General features: G+C 40.7%; 1 protein-coding gene across 2 annotated transcripts in view; it reads right to left on the bottom strand.

The window, feature by feature from the left end:
• Positions 1–11,203, bottom strand: part of zhx3 (zinc fingers and homeoboxes 3) — a 61,461-nt gene extending 50,258 nt beyond the window's left edge. For both annotated transcript variants that reach the window (XM_008117590.3, XM_016996191.2), the window contains exons 1-2: positions 11,049–11,203; positions 7,825–7,965 (exon numbers count right to left, since the gene is read on the bottom strand). The gene's annotated coding sequence lies outside the window, so the exon portion shown is untranslated. The remainder of the gene's footprint in view (positions 1–7,824; positions 7,966–11,048) is intronic.
• Positions 11,204–20,079: the final 8,876 nt, after the last annotated feature.

Here is a 20,079-nt window from a genome sequence, read left to right on the forward strand (position 1 = left end):
GGTACCATACATTTACTCATAAGTCAGTTTGGCTGGCAACATATGGCATGAAAAGCAACAAAGTCTGAAGCATCATTCCATATTTTGTGATGCTTCCCTCCCTCCCTGCGGTACCAAATCAAACATTTTTTCAAGTACTGATTTGTATTTGTTAGCTTCCTGTGTATTTTTATGTCTCTTAGTTTGTAACTGCATGTGCATTAAGTTGAGATTGTGGGTGGGTTTTATACACACATACATACAGGAGTCTCACTTATCCAACATAAACGGGCCAAAAGGATGTTCGATAATAAGGATGGATTAAGGAAAAGTCTATTAAACGTCAAATTACGTTATGATTTTACAAAGTAAGCACCAAAATATCATGTTTTACAACAGATCAACAGAAAAAGCAGTTCAATAAACGTTATGTAGTAATTACTGTATTTACAAATTTAGCATTAAAACATCGCAATGTATCGAAAACACTGACTACTAACAAATTGACTACAAATAAAGATAGAATTGCATTAAATTAACTTACAGTAACAACATTGTCGGAAATTAAATCCGTAAAAACGTCAGTTGGGCTGGTGGCAGACTGCTTTGGATAATCCAGAATGTTGAATAAGCGAATGTTGGATAAGTGAGACTCTACTGTATATTAAAAAGGCAAATTAGTCTTGGCAGTTGTTCCAGCCACAATATTACCAAAGTATTCTGCCATTGTGAATAGCACCTTACAGCATCTGGTCCATGAGATGTGATTTATAATATACTTTAAAAACAAGCAAACAAACAAACAAACCTGCAATGAACCACACAATGTTAGCTGCATCACGTGAGACTCCAACAAAGGAAAAGTATGTATCATTGAAATCTTCTTGACCATAAGATGGTTGTCTGTGTCCCTGGGGACTAACAATATATATAGTATCCTACTTTACAGTCAAATATGATCTATGGGTGTTTGTCCCAAAAGTGAACCTATCAAGGGGTGTTTTGTCTTGGCCTCCCTCTGAGGCTAAGAAAGTGTTGACTTGCCCAAGGTCACCAGTGGATTTCCATGGCTGAGCAGGGATTCCAACCCTGCTCTCCAAAATCCTAGTTCAATACTCAAACCACTACGTCATGCTCGCGCACTCTATCTATCTATCTATCTATCTATCTTTTTCTGGGGTGACTGATTTTAAAAGGCCACCCTGTATGAAGATGTGTAGAACAATATCATATCATACAAGAATCATGGAAATCAGATACGTTTTAACTTGGAAAAATCTAGAAGTGATATCCTAAAACAATTAAATATATTTGTTATAAAGCAAACATGTAGGATTCATTACATCTCATAAATCTTTTTGCATCCACTATAGCTTTTAAATGTATAAATGTGTTTCTATCCTTCACCACTGTGCTCCCTGCCCCCCCCCCCATCCAAGCGTTTTTTTATATATTATCTGTCCAAAATTCCATTGTGGAGGTAACTTTCCATTCTTCTTTTTTAATCCTCTTTCAATACATTTATTTTAGGGTTTTTTTAATTACTTAAAATTTAATTTATAGAAGTGGTGTCCTAAGAAGATGAAGTTAGCATCAATTCCCCACAAAATAAGTTCTCAACAACCAAGTTGCTGTGGGCAGCCAATATATTTTTTAAAATATCCCAAACAATATATATATGCCCAAATTACAAACAAAATAGGTTCTGTAGGTTTGTTCATAAGTTGAATTTGTACGTAAGTTGCCATAAGCACATTTTTAGGTATAACTCCAGCTTTCAGAAAGACCTCACTTTCTGTCCCTGTGATAACTGGATTTTGAAAATTTTCGCTGGTTGTGGAAACAAGAATTAGTGATAAAGCTTCAATTGAGACATAACTTTTCCCCATGATAACTTTTTCAGGAGTGAATGTCTCTTCCTAGTGGTAGATTTCTCTCACTTCCTTTTGTCTCAAACCCATTCTTAAAAGTCATTTGTAAGTCAAATGTTTGTAACTTGAGGACTACCTGTACAAACATTATTCACAGCTGTAGAGCTTGACAGAAGAAATGCGTAGTAACATAGACATTGTCTTATACTCAGCAGGCCCATAAATCTGTCTAGCTAAACATTGATTCCCGTAACCACCAGAAGCTCCCCAGAGTTTCAGGTAGAGTCTGTCTCCAGATTTATCTGGAATTAACAAGCATTGATGTTGACACCTTCTGTATATAAACCACTGAGTCACAGAGTCATTCCCAAAACAAATGCAACACAAAAGAGCCATCTCGTTCAAACCTGAGGCCACTGTGGCCAAACATTTGGTCTACAGGCATCCCAAAAGCAGGACATGAATGCAACCACATCTTCAATCTCACTTTCCATGGCAACTATTATACAGAATAATATTGCCTCTGATAAGAGAAATGATTTACACCCATCTTCTTGTGCACATTAATAGCTCTAATGTCCATGACTTTGACAAATCCCGCTTTAAAGCCATCTATGTTAGCAGCCATTGCTACATTTTCTGGAAATGAATACCACAGTTTAACTATATGATGAGATGAATGCTTCCTTTCATCTGTCCCACCATTCCTGTTGCACCACTTTAAACCAGAATTAAATGGTAGGAAATTGTAAAAGCATGCTCCTCTGTTATGCAGGAATGAGGGGAAAAGCCCTGAATCACTTTATGCAAGGTTATCATGTCTCTACTCATATTTTTTCTAAGCTAAACATTGTCAAGATATATAGCCTCACTCTCAATTGAGTAGTTCCAGTCCTCTGATAATACTGGTTGCCCTTTTCTGCATCTTTTCTGGTTTGACAATCTTCTTTTCCAGATGAGGTGGCAAGTGCTAGTATTCCAGAAAGGGATTCACCACGTACTTGTTGTTTTTGTTTTTATTCCTTTTCTAACAGCAGTCCCACCTTAGGTCATTTTCTTCAAGTTTGCCACTACACTCTCAAGAGTTCTCTCTCTCTTTTGGGCCATCACTGCCAGCTGAGATCTCACTGGTACATATGTAAAATTGAGATATATTGCCCCTGTATATATCACCTCGCTTACATTGAATATCATTGGCTGCTTTAATGCCTATTTGCTCAGTGCAGAGAGATCCTCCTGGAACTTTTCAGATCTCAATATTCAGTCTCAAATTCAGTTTCATCCCTGACCTGCCCAATAAACCTGAACATCTCACAGAAATCCTTAAACGCAGGTCATTTTTGATTTAATTTAAAAACTCCAGCCCCAAAGCAGGTCCCCGAGAGAACAGACTGCTCACATTTCTTCACTTTTGAGAACTGACAATTTCATCCTAAATGCTGTTTCCTGCTTATTATTTTAATCAAACCAATTAAACATAAGAAGCTGCCACAGTGGAACAGAATTTATAAATTTACCCTAATATTAACTTTCACTGGCAACAGCTCTCCAGGGTCTCAAGCAGCAGACTTTCACATCCAGTTTTCCTGTGGCTTTGGAAATACTAGAAACTTGAACATCTAAGGCATAATATAGGGATATAGGTCACAGAGCACACAAATTGTTGTAGATCTGGACTTGCTATGCTGGCAAGAACTGCTAGGAGTTGCAGCCCAACAACATATTGATAGTTGCCTGATTCCCATCCCTGGTGTAACTGGGTGCACTTTTCTACCATCCCACATCAAAAACTAAAAACAATTTCACCAGCTTTGTACCTCCACAATCCCACTAAGGACTGCACTATAAGAAAGGGAAGAAGAAATGCAAATATGGACAAACTATCATGATGCCAAACTATCATGAACTACGTTTGTAAAGGAACAAAATCCAGCCAAATTAATCACTATGATTATAATTAATAAAGTCTTCTACCATCAAGGCAATCTTCTAAATTAATGTTATTCCTTTCCTTGTTGATTCTCTGCTCCAGTTAAATTAGCTTCCCGCCCCCCTTGTAAAACACAGCACATGTATCAATCCAATTCTTTCAAAATAACAAGTTCAAGCACATGAGGAAAGTTTGGCTTCTCCTGGTCCATGGAGAACTAACCATAAAAGTTTCTTAGGACACAATGATCCAGAGTTTTGGATTAACATAATAGAAGTGTTCACATGGAAAGAACACAGAACAAACTAAATTAAAATTAGAGATGGTTAAAAAAATCCTCAAGTCTGAAAAAATAAATGGTTACACTATGTTTGTTCTCAAAATCTGTGACCAAAAACAGTTTTGAGAGGAAATAAATAAAGAGGAAAAAATGGAGGGAGAGGAAAAATTTGAAGAGAATGTAAGTATTCGATTTTACAAAGAACCCCTTACAAAAAACCGTAGGAGAATTTTGAAAAACATTATAGTCCCAGGCCAGTAATTTCCTAGAAATGTTAACCATCCAAGCGAAAGTGACGCAGCAGCCCAACACATGCTCTTTCCATCTGGGATTGGCATCCCCCTCAAACATTTTCAGTTCTTAAGATCTGGAACATAGCTTTGTGCAAATAGGAAGTCGTTGAATCCAATAAGATTCTGGCTGCCTAGGCCATCAAGTCAAATCTCACAGAAGGCAAGATTAAAACAGTCCCACATCTCCGCCGTGTTGGCTCTGATTCACATTAAAGGAGGCAAAACTCTGGAATTTAATTTAGGGTGAACAGAAACCTGAATTGCTTCGAAATCTTCAAATTAGCTATGGCTTCTGCAGCTTGTTATTACCGCTGTTCCTTGCTATATTTTATATTTCCCCTCAAACCAGGTAATTCTACTAAAGAGAGAATTGAAAGCCTAGAATCAGAGTTTGTAAAAGCTACATTTAAAGACTAATTCTTAAGACTAATTCTATGTTGTTTACATCATTCTGGAAATTATAGCCAAAACCACATTTGTCCCAAGCTATGAACCAGATGTCACTGTCTATGTGCCTTGTGTCCTTATCTGTTATCACAGTAAACAAATAGAGTGGCCTTTCCCAACATGACAATCCAGATTAGCATTAGCATCGTCCTCATCCGTTTGTCCACTGTCAATGCTGGCTCAGAATTATGAGGTTATTATTCCTATTATGCAAATGAGAAATTCAGATGGGTATGGCTAAGCTTCTTTTCATATGTAAAATATATGTTTATGTTGAACACAACTTTCCTCATACAATTCCATTTTGGTTTTAATGGAAGCCAGCCACAACTGGAAAAAATAGATGGCAAAGTTTACCTTGCTCTTGCCCAACTACTTGTCCCAGACATTATTGCTCTCAGCTACCTTATCAATGCTGGCACCACACATGCACATTTCTATAATTTTTCTTCCATGAAGAAAAACAAGCAGCTGGGGCACATTTTTAGAAAAGTGTCAGGTACACTGCCACAAGTCCTCAACTGCATGAAAAGAAAAGTGTTTCACGATCATATGCAACGTATGATGCGGTTTCCAAATTTCCAAAAGCTGAGCAAAGACTGGAGACATGACATTCAGCATGGATTTTCTCTGTAGAAATTTCCACTGGAGAAAAACAATTTTTATTCCTGTTAAAATCATAGTGTCCTCAGAAAGAGAAGTGGTTGTGTTATTCAGGTTCTAAGCCAGCTGCCCACTTGTGGAATGTCCAAGCAACAGAGTCAAAAACTAATATTTGTACGCAATTATTTACAACTGAGCAGTTATAAACAATTGGGGAAAAGAGTTTGGTTGTTTTGAAGCATCAGCATTAAACCAAGTAATTAATATTTACTTTTCATTTTAAGGAGAAAGAGCCTAGAAAAAAGCTGCTACTTATTTCAATGGTTGTTGCGTACTTGTGGGAAGTTAACACTACTATGCAAAAACAAAAACGGAGTTGCCAGCTGCTTATCAGAAATAATGGGGTCATTCAAAATATACTATGCAGGTAAGTGGATAGATAATGATTCTCCATAGATTCCATATCCACTCATTCAAGTATCCAGTGTGAAAATATTTTTTAATATCCCAAACCAAACCTTGTATTTAGGTGCCCATGGCATGGATCCAAACTCCAGCAGATACCAAAGGCCCACTGTACAAATATACACTGTGGCATGAAGCAATCCTATGCTACTCTTGACAGATATTCCAGTAAAATTCTGGTCTTCATTTTTAAAAAGAGTTGGCATCAGACAATCTGAAGGATCCCTTTCACCCATTTAATTTTGCTGTATGTCAGGACCTGCCTTGGAAACCCAGCTCAAGAAACTGTATTTAAGATTAGTCTAGCAGACACAAGAGATAAGTGCTGTGGGAACTGGAGATCTCCAGAACTGGTGCTTCCACAATTCCCTCCTATGACCTCCACCTTGTTCCTGGTGCACAAGTATTTAGGTGAGACCTTTTTCTTCAACACTGCCTTCAATGTAATTACCACACATACCAAGCTGTTGATTCCAATGAGGCTGTTCCTGATTCAAGTCTTAAAACAGCAGATGGAACACAATTGGGGGCAGCGAACAGTTTTCTAAGGAACCCTGATTGAACTTGTTCAGCTTTAGATGAGAAGCCTGTGATCCAAACAGGAATTGCATAAAGTAGCTGGGCTGTTACCTTTGCTTGGAAAACCTTTATTGCAGCGGGGATATATTGACCACCTTTTGTGTAGAAAAAGCATATTATAGCTTTACTACTGGATAAAGCATTTTGTATTGCCATTTTTTGATGACATCCCCAGGAACCTGAGGCCTGAAAGGTCACCCCCAGGTATTTAAAAGAAGAAACTTGTTGTATTAAGTTTTCTCCTATATACCAGTTATGTCTGGCTCGCTTTTTTGAGAAAATCATGATTTTGGTTTTACTGTAGTTTATCTTTAGCCGATTTTCCTCACAATATTCATAGAATGCCCTCAGCACTGGCTTGAGTCCTACCATGGTGTAGGATATGAGGGCAGCATCATCTGCATACAGCAATAGCCTTGTACACCACATCTTACTTGCGTTGTAGTGTCTGAGTATAAGCTCTTGATCAGCCAGAGTAACCTTTGCCACACATACCTAAGAGCATCTTCTCATGATTATTTGCCAATACTGCAATGTTTTCCTTTGTTTTAAACTTTCCTATTGCACATGAGTCTCTTCGGGGAGATAGGGTGGGCTATAATTAAAGTTTCATTCATTCAAGTTTTATTCACATTGCTTTGTGAATGTGAAGTGCTTAAAAGCAATGAACACAATTTATATTTAATAATTTCATAAAGTACTCCTAGATCCTTGTGGCTTACACACATCACCCCAGGCAGTCACAAGTATATGGCATTCAAGGGAATCTCAGGTTTCATTTGTAAAATGCAAACTTCTAGTCCTTCTGATCAAAAATAAATGTTTAGGAGGAATTTTATAATGTGGGAAAGCAAGGGGAGGAGGAGAAACAACTCCATAGATATGAAATTCTAAAACCTGAAAGTAAAGCAAGGCAGGATAATTTACATACTTATGTAATCTAAGAGGTATTCCTTGCACAAAATATACATCTCATTTTAAATAGTAAATATAGCCCTGCCAAAAAACACTGGTGTGCAAAGTGTTCCAAGACATTCCTGTGCCATGTGTCTGTTTATTTAACCACAGTGTCTTCTCTATGAAGGTTTCTAGGGAAAAGCGTTTTAAAAACCTCAATATATGTCAAAAGTCTTACCTCTGTAGAAATACTAAGAATCTTGTGGCACTTGAAAACTAAAAATATTTACTACAGCATAAACTGTCATGAACTAGGGTCCACTTTATCAAACACATGATATATTGTCTCGCTAGGCCTAGAGTGGGTCACTATACAGAGGAAAACTATCACAGACTTTACATTTTGCGTTTCATATTCATTATTTCCATTCACAGTAAGACCATTGTAACCGTGGAACCCATATCTACTGTTTCACTTACCTTCATCTGAGGAAAAATGGTCTTTCTAGGTTTTCCAAGGGGGCTGTGTGAGATGCTGAGATTCAAATTCAGGTCATTTGATAGCATTTGGTAGTATATCCACAGTTTCAGGTAACCACAGTCCAGCCAGGAACGTATTCCCTGTGGATACAGGAATCTTAGTGTACATTTACACAGTTTACATTTTTCATCTTCGATCCTGTGTACTCACTCCCAAAGAACATTCCTACCTATCAGCTGGAGCATGATTTTAATGTAGTTTATTTTATGCATGTCATTAAAGAAACCCATATGACCACACTGAATATGTTAGTTATTAAATATAGTTGCTCATCCATATCCAGAGATTTTGCATCCATGGATTCCTCCATCCACAGCTTGAAAATATTCCCTCCGCAAGTGAAAAAAGGATTCCAAAAAGCAAAGCTTGGTTTTGCCATTTTATAAGGAACACTAGTTTCTTACACCATTGCATGTAATTGGACCTTGAGCATCCATGGATTTTGATATACACTCATGAGTGTGTGTCCTGGAACTAAACCCTAGCAGATCCAAAAGGTCCACTTTGGTGATTGTCCCACAGTTACTAACACCCACTCTCTCGTATATTCAGAGATTAAACTGCTCTCAAAGTTCTGCTTTCTTCTTCCAAAGAAGAATTACTACTGTAATAGAAGAGGAAATTGGACCACAGCTTCCTAAAAGTCAATGGCAGACAGAAAAATCAGGTCCAGAACCTTGAAAGTGGAGCAGGGTGGGCACAATAAAGAGATTATGATGACAATCATAATAATTCTGATAATATTATAAATTTGGGTGTATAATACTGTACAGGGTGTTTGAAAAAGAACTCCCTATTCACCATTTAAATTAAATGGTGAATAGGGAGTTGTTTTTTCAAAAACCTTGTATTTCCCTCAAAAAAACCTTGAATATTTTCAAAATAAACAAATATAAACCAACATTTGTATACATAACTTTTTTTCAAAAGTTTCAGGCACCTCATGCACAGCTGAATTTGGTTGTGATCCTTACAGTATAGTTACTTTCACAATTCAAAAGCAAACAGGCAACTAACAAATGTGGATCAGAACCAAGAACAAAAGAGAAAGAGAGCACTCCAACAAGTATGAAATTAAAAGTACATCATAGTGAGAAATATAAATAGGAAATGAGGTCCTGAAAGTGAGGAATGCAGGACAAGGGAGAACAGTAGTAATTGATTAACAAAAGAGATAGAAAAGCCAGAAACCTCAAGAGGTTAAACCAAAGCAGTGCCTATAACTCTCTTGTTATTGACAAACAAGGGACAGAGTTATCGGAATCAAAGATTGCTAAAGAAGTGAGTTAGTGATATTTCACCAGCAGGAAAAAAGGGTGGGAAATTCACACTAGTGTGTGGGAGGTGGGGGGAAGAGAGAAGGACAGAAGTTCAGAAAACTCCCAGGAAGAGGCTGGGTGAACCCAGGGGCCAGATGACAAAAGTACAGCTGGGATTGGGAGAGCCAAAAAACACAAGGGAAAAAGAGTGCTCAGGAGATGAGGTGATACAATTCTGTTAGGGGTGGCACAGGGAAATAAATAATCAAGTCTGCAGGCCACATGAAAGCATACAATTTAAGGTTAGGAAAGAGATTTCGGTGGGTGGGTGTTGATATGGCAAAAGCAGGTGCGTGATGAAGTTGGGGGGACACAACAGGATGGGAGTGTTTGGAAGGAAATGGGGCCCTTGCAGGTAGAAATGGGGAGAAAAGGTGGAAAACCCAGGGGAGAAATAAGTAACAGATAAAGACCCATAGAGTATTTATAGCCTTTTAAACTTTTTAATGTTTTAAATTTTTTACTAATTTCAAATACTTTTAAGTTTTGATATAATAGTTGAGTTAAATGTAATTTTAGTGTGTTGTCTAACTTGGTGGTAATATCTCATTATTGCTTCATGTGTTATTTTTCCATTTATTTCAATGTAAATAAAGTTGATTTTATTATTATTATTATTATTATTATTATTATTATTTATTAGTGGAGCCCCTGGTGGCACAATGGGTTAAACCAGTGGTTCTCAACTTGTGGGTCCCCAGATGTTTTGGCCTTCAACTCCCAGAAATCCTAGCAGCTGGTAAACTGGTTGAGAACGACTGGGTTCAGAACCAGTGGGTTAAAGTTTTGTGCCAGCAGGACTGCTGACCAATAGGTCTGGTGGTTTGAATCTGAGGAGTGGGGTGAGCTCCTGTCTGTCAGCACCAGCTTCCCATTGGGGACATGAAGTCTCCCACAGGATGGTAGAATATCTGGACGTCCCCTGGGCAACGTCCTTACAAACGGCCAATTTTCTAACACCTGAAGCGACTTGCAGTTTCTCATTAGTCTGGGAACATTATCATTTGTCTGGGACTCTTGTAATGGAGCTAAAGACTCAGATTGGGAAAGTAATAATGGGGATGGAAGGGGGAGGCAAAATTCATATAGATTGGAAGATGTTAATGGGGAGAAGAGGGTCAAGGGAAAGTGGGGTCACACAAGCCGAAGAAGGGGCTTAAGAAATAGAGAAAAAAGACTCCTATAGATTGGAAAAGAGACTGGGAGGGGGAGGAAAGTTGTGGGATCTGAAATACCAAGAGGGAATGTGGTGAGTGGTGTGTGAAGCCCTCTCAAAGGAAAGACCCAATGGATGGGGGAAGAAGGCTCATACAAACCCAAGAGTGGGGTGTGTGTGTATCTGCTTTAAACTAGATTATATGAGTCCGCACTACTAGATCTGGGATAAGCAGATAATCTGGGATTAGATCCTGGGATATAAGGACACTGTGGAAGGGCCTGTGTTAAGGAACTGAAAAAAAAAACCAACAGAGATTGGGAAGGTGGTAAAAGGGGGAGAAGAAGAAGCTGGAGGACCAGGAGTGGGAGATCACACAATCCCAAGGGGTGTGTGATAAGGAAGAAAAGAAAAAGAAAACAGATTGGAGTTCGGGAAGGGAAGGCTTTCGGTGGGGCAAGAGGTGCGAAGTCAGAAGATGCGAGATGGGGAGGGAAGGAGACTCGGGGAAGGCTGAGAAACACGGGCAGCGCGACTTGGGGTTGGAAGGCAGGCAGCCGGGCAGAAAGCGGGGCCGAGAGGGAGACGGAGTGCGGCGGAGTGCGAAGGAGTTTTTCCGCGGGGTTTCAGGGGGCGTGGAGCGGGAAAGGGGGAGACGCCGCCGGGATCGGGACCAGGGGCAGCCTACCTGCACTCGCCTCCTCTTCTCTCTCCTCCTACCGCCGAGGCCGCGACTGTGGCTGAGTCCTGCGTGGAGGAGGCGGGGGGACGAAGCGACGCCACGGAACCAGCGTAGAGCCGGAGGGGGCGGGCTCCGTCGTAGTATGGCTGGGAAGGGAAAGGGGGCGGGCGGGCGCGCCAACCAACACACAGGCAGGCGGGCGGGCGGGCAGACAGAGAAGCGCCCGCCTGCAAGACTGGAGTGACAAAGATCGGGGAGGGAGGGGCAAAGCCGGCCCCGAAGAGGAGGGGTGACGTCACCAGAGTCGGGGCCGAGTTGTACGCATGCGCCGTCTGGAAACCAAGCGGGGTCACACTACAGCAGGCATTGAGGCAGTCATTATTTCTGCTATACATAGAATCACAGAGTTGGAAGAGACCTCGTGAGTCATCCAGTCCAAAGCACCCCCGACAGATGGCCATCCATCCTCTGCTTAAAAGCCTCCAAAGAAGGAGCCTCCACCACACTCCAAGGCAGAGAAGAGAGTTCCACTGCTGAACAGCTCTCACAGTGAGGAAGTTCTTTCTAATGTTCAGGTGGAATCTCCTTTCCTGTAGTTTGAAGCCATTGTTCCACGTCCTGGTCTCCAGGGCAGCAGAAAACAAGCTTGCTCCCTCCTCCCTATGACTTCCCTTCACACCTTGATACATGGCCCTCGTCATGTCTCCTCTCAGCCTTCTCTTCTGCAGGCTAAACATGCCCAGCTCTTTAAGCAGCTCCTCATAGGGCTTGTTCTCCAGACCCTTAATCATTTTAGTCGCCCTCCTCTGAACACTTTCCAGGTTGTCAACATCTCCCTTCAACTGCGGTGCCCAGAATTGGACACAGTATTCCAGATGTGGTCTGACCAAGGCAGAATAGAGGGGTAGCATGACTTCCCTGGATCTAGACACTATACCCCTATTTATGCAGGCCAAAATCCCATTTTGCTTTTTTTGCCACCACATCACATTGTTGGCTCATGTTTAAGTTGTTGTCCACTAGGACTCCAAGATCTTTTTCACACATACTGCTGTCGAGCCAGGCGTCCCCCATTCTGTATCTTTGGATTTCATTTTTCTGCCTAAGTGGAGTATCTTGCATTTGTCCGTTGAACTTCATTTTGTTAGTTTCAGCCCTCTCTCTAATCTGTTAAGATCGTTTTGAATTCTGCTCCTGTCTTCTGGAATATTTGCTATCTTTCCCAGTTTGGTGTCATCTGCAAACTTGATGATCGTGCCTTCACATCCCCTCTTTCTCTTTCTTTCTTTTACTCTGTGTGTTTCATCCAACTGATATCTAATGGACACTTTTAAAATGAGAAGAGGTAGACTGGATGCCTTTCCTACTCGTTTCTCTCTTAGATAGAGCACGTTGGTGGGAGAGGGCCTTTTCCGCAGTGACTCCATGCATTACCAAAGGACATCTGCCTGGCCCCATCATTGTAGGCTTTTGTAAAAGGTCTTGCCATGTATTTATTTTGTGTTAGTGGCAGTTCTCAACTTTGTATGAATTGGGATAAAGGTAGATTTGATTAAGAAAAGTCTTCAAAGAAAGTTGTACAGCTTTCTCAGAGTGTCCTATATTATTCCCACACCAACTGAGTGAAGCCAAGCCTGCGAAGTCCATAGCCAAATTGAACCTCTAGAGCAGTGGTTCTCAAGCAGGGGTCCCCTGATGTTTTTAGCCTACAACTCCCAGAAATTCCAGCCAGTTTACCAGCTGTTAGAATTTCTGGGAGTTGAAGGCTAAAAACACCTGGGGGCCCCTGGTTGAGAACCACTGCTCTAGAGCAGTGTTTCTCAAACTGTGCTCCTCCAGGTGTTTTGGACTTCAACTCCCACCATTCCTATTCAGCAGAAGTCCAAAACACCTGGAGGGCTGCAGTTGGTCCATGTTTACTGTAGATCAGTGGTTCTCAGCCTGTGTATCTCCAAATGTTTTGGCCTTCAACTCCCAGAAATCCTTAACAGCAGGTAAACTGGCTGGGATTTCTGGGAGTTGTAGGCCAAAACACCTGGGGACCCACAAGTTGAGAACCACTGCTGTAAATGTACATAGAATGGAATCATGTTTACTTCAATGAAATTTACTCACTGCTCAGTGTGAATAGCAGAGCCGAGAGTCATGCAGCCTTCTAGATGTTGTTGGGTCCTAAGGCTTAGCCGGGATAAGCAATGGTGAGGAATGCTGGGAGTTGCAGTGCAACTACATATAAAATGACATGTAATTCTGTAATATATAGGAGTGGAGCCTAAGCATCATATTCTTAAGGAAGAAGTATTCTTTGTTTTTGTGTGACTTCAAATCATTTTCAAACTTTGTTGACTCTGATGACTCTACCACAGGGTTTTCTTGGCAAGATTTCTCTGAAGTTGAGAGAGTGTGACTTACCCAGGGTCACCCTCTGAATTTCCATGCTGAGCAGGGATTCAAGCCCTGGTCTCCACAATTCAATGCTCAAACAACACCATCATGCTGGTTTTCTGGTTCTTTATAGTTTTCCATGATAAGAGCATACAGTATAATTAGTGCAGTGAGTCACATAGCAGATCTAGTAAATGGTAATCTCAAATTCTCTTCCTCCTGTGGCTTTCCTGTCATGCCAAAAGTCTCAAAAAAGGAAAACTAACTCAGTAATATAAAACTAAGTGCATCTGTTTATTTCATTGTGTGTGTGTATGTGTATATATATATATATATATATATATATATATATATATAATGGTCGATGACCAGTACCAAAAACTGAACAAACATCGGAATAGGAACATATACATTTAGGTATTAAGATCTCTTGCCCAATATCACGATGGCTCTGGTAATTAAATCATGCCTGTATACTTGGCTGTCAATAAATGTTTACTTCCCCCAACTACGCCAAAGACAGCCAATTAAAAACAGGTGGCTTAAATTACTACAATTCATAAAAAAAATGACTGCCATGTACCCAGAAGCTTCACTGATTTTGATGGGAGATTTTAATGCTCATTTCATTGTGTTCAATGTAATTTAACTTTCAGGTGAGTACACATTTGGAAAGCAAACCCTAGTTTTTTTTTATTTAAAAAATCAGCATACTACATCATACTATCGAACCTATGCCAATAATAACAGACGCTCCTTATCTTGAGAACACTTCGAAAGAAATATCTGCATGAGACTTTATAAATAAAGCTATGTGCCAATATGCTTACTAAATCCCTGTTGTTTCCATTTGAGGATAAGTTCCCAGCATGACCTGTTTAGTTAATGATGTATTTGTGCATGCCCAGCTGTAGTCTTTCCTTTGTGCCTGAGTCACTGGAAAGACTTCCATTGATTTCAGGCAGGCAATGATGCTTAACCGCCCGGTCCTGAAGATCTGCTTTAAACAGTGGTGCAAACAGTGACATGTGCTGGCACACCTTAAGAGACAATCTAGTCTTGTCTCTTTTAGCACTATTAAAATCCAGTATAGGGTTGTGGACATTTTCCTTTAATCCTGATAGTCTTTCAGTGGGTAGAGAAAACTGATACTTACAGAACTATTTTGCTTCTGTCAGTATCTCTCCTGTAACAATGTAACATTTATATGTACAATATGTCAGTACTGGGCAACGTCTGCTAATAATGTAGGGTAGGCTGAAAGTCAACCGGAAATGGGAGAAATCTATCCCTAGAAAGGAAAATTCATTCCTGAAAGCATTATCATAGGGAAAAGGTGTGTCCAACCACCCTGTGTCCCGCCAGGGAGATAGAGCAGGTTATAAATAAAGGTGATGATTATTATCCACTGAAGCTTTAGCACCAATCCTTGTTTCCACAAGCATTTTTTTTCCAAAATCAAATTCTCACAGGGACAGAAAGTGAAGTGAAATCTTTGGAATCTGGGTACAGACAGCAAAACAAACACCCTTCCCAATGTTATCCAAAAGTAACTCTGTGTGTATGTGTGTGTATCTATCTAGCTTCTGGAGTTACACTTTAAATGTACCTGTCCCGACTTACGTGCAAATTACACTTAAGAACAAACCTACAGAACCTATCTTGGGAACTGCCTGTATACAGGAAATACATTTGCATTACGTGTGCAAAATCAAATTTTGTCAATGGCACTGGAGTCCAGCAGTATCTCAAAAGACCACAGCCTCTCCACTGCTAGGCTGGAGGCATATAGGAAGCTGGTCAGGCTATTTGTCCATATTATTTATTTATTTTGTTATTTATTTACAGTATTTATATTCCGCCCTTCTCACCCCAAAGGGGACTCAGGGTGGATCACAATGTACACATACAAGGCAAACATTCAATGCCATATAGAGACAGAGACAGACACAGAGGCAATTTAACCTTCTCCAGCTTCCAGCTTCCTGAGGGTATGCTTGATTCTGGCCACAGGGGAAGCAGCTGCTTCATCATTCACTGTGATGCTGACTTCCTAATTCCAAACGCTGCTGGATGATTTTTGTAGTGTCGTAAATTAGCCTCTCCACATAGTGGTACCTAAATTTCCTACTTGATAGATGCAACTATCTTTAGGGTTGCTTAGGTCAACAACAAGCAGGGCTGTTTTTTATTTTAATGGTCAGGTGCTCACTCCGAAATGGGCTGGCCTCAAACTCATGACCTCTTGGTCATAGTGATTTATTGCAACTGGCTACTAACCAGCCTGTGCCACAGCCCGGCCCAAAATGGCCAGCTTTGATTGACAGCACTTCTCCTAATTTTTCCCATAATTTTCTGCCTGTTTAAATTTTATTCCTAGGTTTTAGCCAATTCTTTCTGTAAACTATTTTGGCTTCTACTCTTGGAAAAAACCAGAATGAAATAGAGTAAATCAACAAAACATGATGCATATGTGTGCTTGTCATTTTCAAATGTTATAAGAACTTACATTAAAAATCATAATTTTAACATTGCTCCCTGGATCACTGCCATTTCTTTTTTGCCAAGTAAATGTTTTAATTTAATCATTAGAAAACTGAAAGACTAAGTATTACCTTTGAAATTACTCAGGGAGTATTTCCATTGCTTTTAGTAATGTAATTTACAAAGTAGTACTATAGAGGTCTACTCAGAAGTAAATCCCATTGAATTTAAAGAGACTTAGCCGCACAGGGAAGCGTGTGTACACAGTTGCAGCTTGCTTTCTTTATTCTTAGTTCAGTGCAAAAATATTTCAAGATCTATCATCATTCTCAGATCTTCCAATCTAGGCTAATTTAATTTTAGCTGTAGCAGGAAAACAAGAACACATTTTTATAAGCACTTGGTAGGTTTTTCCATCTGATCCAAACCATACAGTCTGATCTTGGCATTTTGAAATTAGTCACCCTTGGGAGAAGAACAACAACAAATCTACCCAATTCAGCAAAGGTTGTGTTTCACTGCGTGAAATTTACATTCTGGGGAAAAACTGACTCTGAGTTTCTGTCTCTGCTTTTCCCTTATGTCACTATTTGCTGAATCACCTCTTTGGGGGGAAGCCTCTGTTGATCTGCTAAAGAAAATCAGCTTCCCTTTCAAAGAGCCAGCTGAGAGAGAGAGACAGGAAACAGCACCCTTTGACAAGCTTCCTTAACTGTGCCGCTCTGCAGTCCTTAAATAGCTCTTTCTTAGTCTCCCTGGGGGGAAAGTGGTGAGGCTGGGAAAGCCCTCCACACAATCCTTCCTCCTCAGTGGGGATTCCCTCTGACCTGGAGGAGTGCAATAAAGCAGAGAGAAAGAGAAAGGGTGGCACAGCAGTGTGGAGGGAGATGTCCTTTCTTTTATGGCATCATATGAGAAGTAGCAGGCATAGTAATGGGTTTAACTTGTTTGTGACATGGTGACCTACATGAGGGTTTCTTAGCAAAGTTTGTTCAGAAGCCATTTACCATTGCTTTCCTTTGTGGATCTGCACTGCCATATAATCCGGCCTCTCCTTGAACATCAAGAAAACCAAAGTGCTCTTCCAACAGGCACCAGCCAGTCCTTCTGCAATGCTAGAAATACAGCTTAATAGTGTAACATTAGAAAATGTTGATCATTTCTGCTACCTTGACAGCCGCCTCTCCATAAAAGTCAACATTGACACTGAAACACAAGCCACTTGAGCTCTGCGAGTGCAGCATTTTCCCCAATGAAGCAGAGAGTGTTTGAGGATTGGGACATCCATAGGAATACCAAGGTGCTTGTTTATAAAGCTATTGTCCTCCCAACCCTGCTATATACCTGTGAAATGTGGACGGTCTACAGACATCACACTCAAGTCCTGGAACGATTCCATCAGTGTTGCTTCCAAAAAAATCCTGTGAATCTCTTGAGAAGACAGGCAGACAAATATCAGCATGCTGGAAGAAGAAAAGACTACCAGCAATGAAGTGACGCTCCTATGCCATCAACTCCGCTGGATTGACCACATTGTCCGAATGCCCAATCACCGTCTCTCAAAGCAGTTACTGTACTCATAACTCAAGAACAGAAATGTAATGTTGGTGGACAGGAAAAGAGATTTAAAGATGGGCTTAAACATGGGTGAGATAGACATCTAGAACTGGGAAACCCTGGCCCTTGAGGGCTCTAACTGGAGATCAGCTGTGACCAGCAGTGCTGTGGAATTTGAAGAGGCATGAATGGAGGATGAAGGCATCACGAGGAAGGCATATCAAGCCAACCCTGACCAGTACCGCCTTCCATCTGGAAACCAATATCCTCACTGTGGAAGAACATGTGGGTCAAGAATAGGGCTTCACAGTTACCTGTGTATCCACTGCCAAGACACTACACTTGGAAGGCCATCATACTCAGACAACGAGGAATTGCCTAACTGAACTGATAGTCCAGTATCTGATCCCAGATTATCTACTTTTAACCAGATTATATGAGTCTACACTGCCATGATGTAAGGCAGATAATTTGGCATCAGATACTGGAATATATGGCAGTGTAGATGGGGCCAGAGAGAGTGTGAACTACCCATGGTCAGCAAATGGGTTTCCATGACCAAGCAAGGGTTCGAACTCTGGGACACATCTAAACTGATCATTTAATGTGGATAGAAAGCATTTCAAAAACAATGTTTAAATGATGCCTGGCATGAATGCGCACAAATGCTTTAGGGACATTACACTAGAATAAGCAAAATCACAGGGTACTCTGAAATAGGGCCTGAAATGCACAGTAGTGTGTGTAGGTGTAGACCCTGTTATCAAACAGGAGACCCCCAAAACAAGGAATGGGCGAATTGCCTCATGAGGCCACTCCTTTGCTGCCTCTCCCAATTTCCAAAAACAAATTGAGCCTCCCTTCCAGGGTCTGGCCCTAAGTTGCACAAGCACCACAATAAGCCCCCGCTGATTTGCCCTGCCTCCAAAATTCCCCAACTAAACAGAAAAAAAACATTGAACCACCTTCTCACCCCTTTGTCATATCTTCAGGACACCCACTGTCTAAATCCCTGGACCCATCAAGGCATTCGGGAATCCAAGTATCTCAAACCTGGGAATCATGTCCCCAGGGATAATCCTGTCAACCACCCAACCTTGACCTTATTCCATTCCCAGACCCTCCCAAAGAGGCAGACACACCAGGCAGCAGTCTACTTCAAATTCAACCAATGACAGTTCAATTCAACCAATGACGGCTCACTAAAATCTCAGATAGAAGTATTTCAGTATTCTAAAATGCATTTGCAGTGTATCTGGAGAAGTGGTTTAAACCTCTTATTGAGTCTTTATATTTTGCCCTTCAAAGCTCTCAAATAGCAGCTAGCACAGCAACTGGCCATGCTGACTGGGCAATTCTGGAAGCTGTAGTCCAAAACATAACTTCTCCAGGCTTTGGAAAGGTGAATTAACCCTGCTTGTCCCATCAGAAAGGAACAGTAGGGCCTTGTTGATCATGTTGAAATATAAGTCAGGGTGCATTTACACAGAAGAACTGATGCAGTTTGATGCCACTTTAACTGCCATGGCTCAATGTTGTATAATCATGGGAGTTGTAGTTTTGCAAGATCTTTAGCTTTTCCCACCAAAGTGTGCTAGTGTCTTACCAAAATACAAATCTCAAGATCCCAAATCATTGGGCCATAATAGTGATCTTCTTCAAACTTGGTACAGTGGTAGAACACATTTAACACTGATAGCTCACCAAAATTTGGAACGTTTCCCTTATCCTCTGATTTTTGGCGAATTTTCATAGCTTTTATAATAAACCATTTTTTAATAATTGCAGAAATCTGTTCCTGGTTTGAAAGTCTTATTTCCTGTTTCATTGAGTTGTCTTTACTGTGAAAGTCATTGTTCTACTTCAGAAACTTTGTTTTTGTGGCTGAAACTTTGTTAAATTGGTGGACCAAACCATAATATGTTCCATCCATGTCGCTTGCACAAAGTTCAGGCAGTGTCATAGATTTTGCCATGTTTCTATGACAGAACCAATTAGGAAATGACATTTATCACCCAGGAACAGAAATCATAGTACACCATCAAATCCTTCCTGACAGATGGCCATCAGCCTCTGAATAAGGAAATTAGTTCCTGGTTTGAAAGTGCTATTTCCTGTTTCATTGGCTTTTCTGGACTGAGAGTGTGTGACTTGCCCAAGTGGGTGGCAGAGTGGGGAATCAAGCCACAATTGGAGTCCAAAATTCAAACCTCTTCCTCCCTCCTTCTCTCTAAACTTCTCATACCTTCCAAGAATTCACATACTGTATGAAAGTTTGGTCAAGATGGTCAGAGGAGGGCAACTAAAATGATCTAGGGTCTGGAGAACAAGCCCTATGAGGAGTGGCTTGAAGAACTGGGCATGTTTAGCCTGCAGAAAAGAAGGCTGAGAGGAGACATGATGTATAATATGTGAGGGGAAGTCATAGAGAGGAGGGAGCAAGCTTGTTTTCTGCTGCCCTGCAGACTAGGACACTGAACAATGGCTTTAAACTACAGGAAAGGAGATTTCACCTGAACATTAGGAAGAACTTCCTCACTGTGAGCTGTTCAGCTGTGGAACTCTCTCCCCGGGCTGTGGTGGAGGTTTCTTCTTTGGAGGCTTTTAAGCA

Source organism: Anolis carolinensis, chromosome 4 (genome assembly GCF_035594765.1).
Source record: "Anolis carolinensis isolate JA03-04 chromosome 4, rAnoCar3.1.pri, whole genome shotgun sequence".
NCBI classification, from domain to species: Eukaryota; Metazoa; Chordata; class Lepidosauria; order Squamata; family Dactyloidae; genus Anolis; species Anolis carolinensis.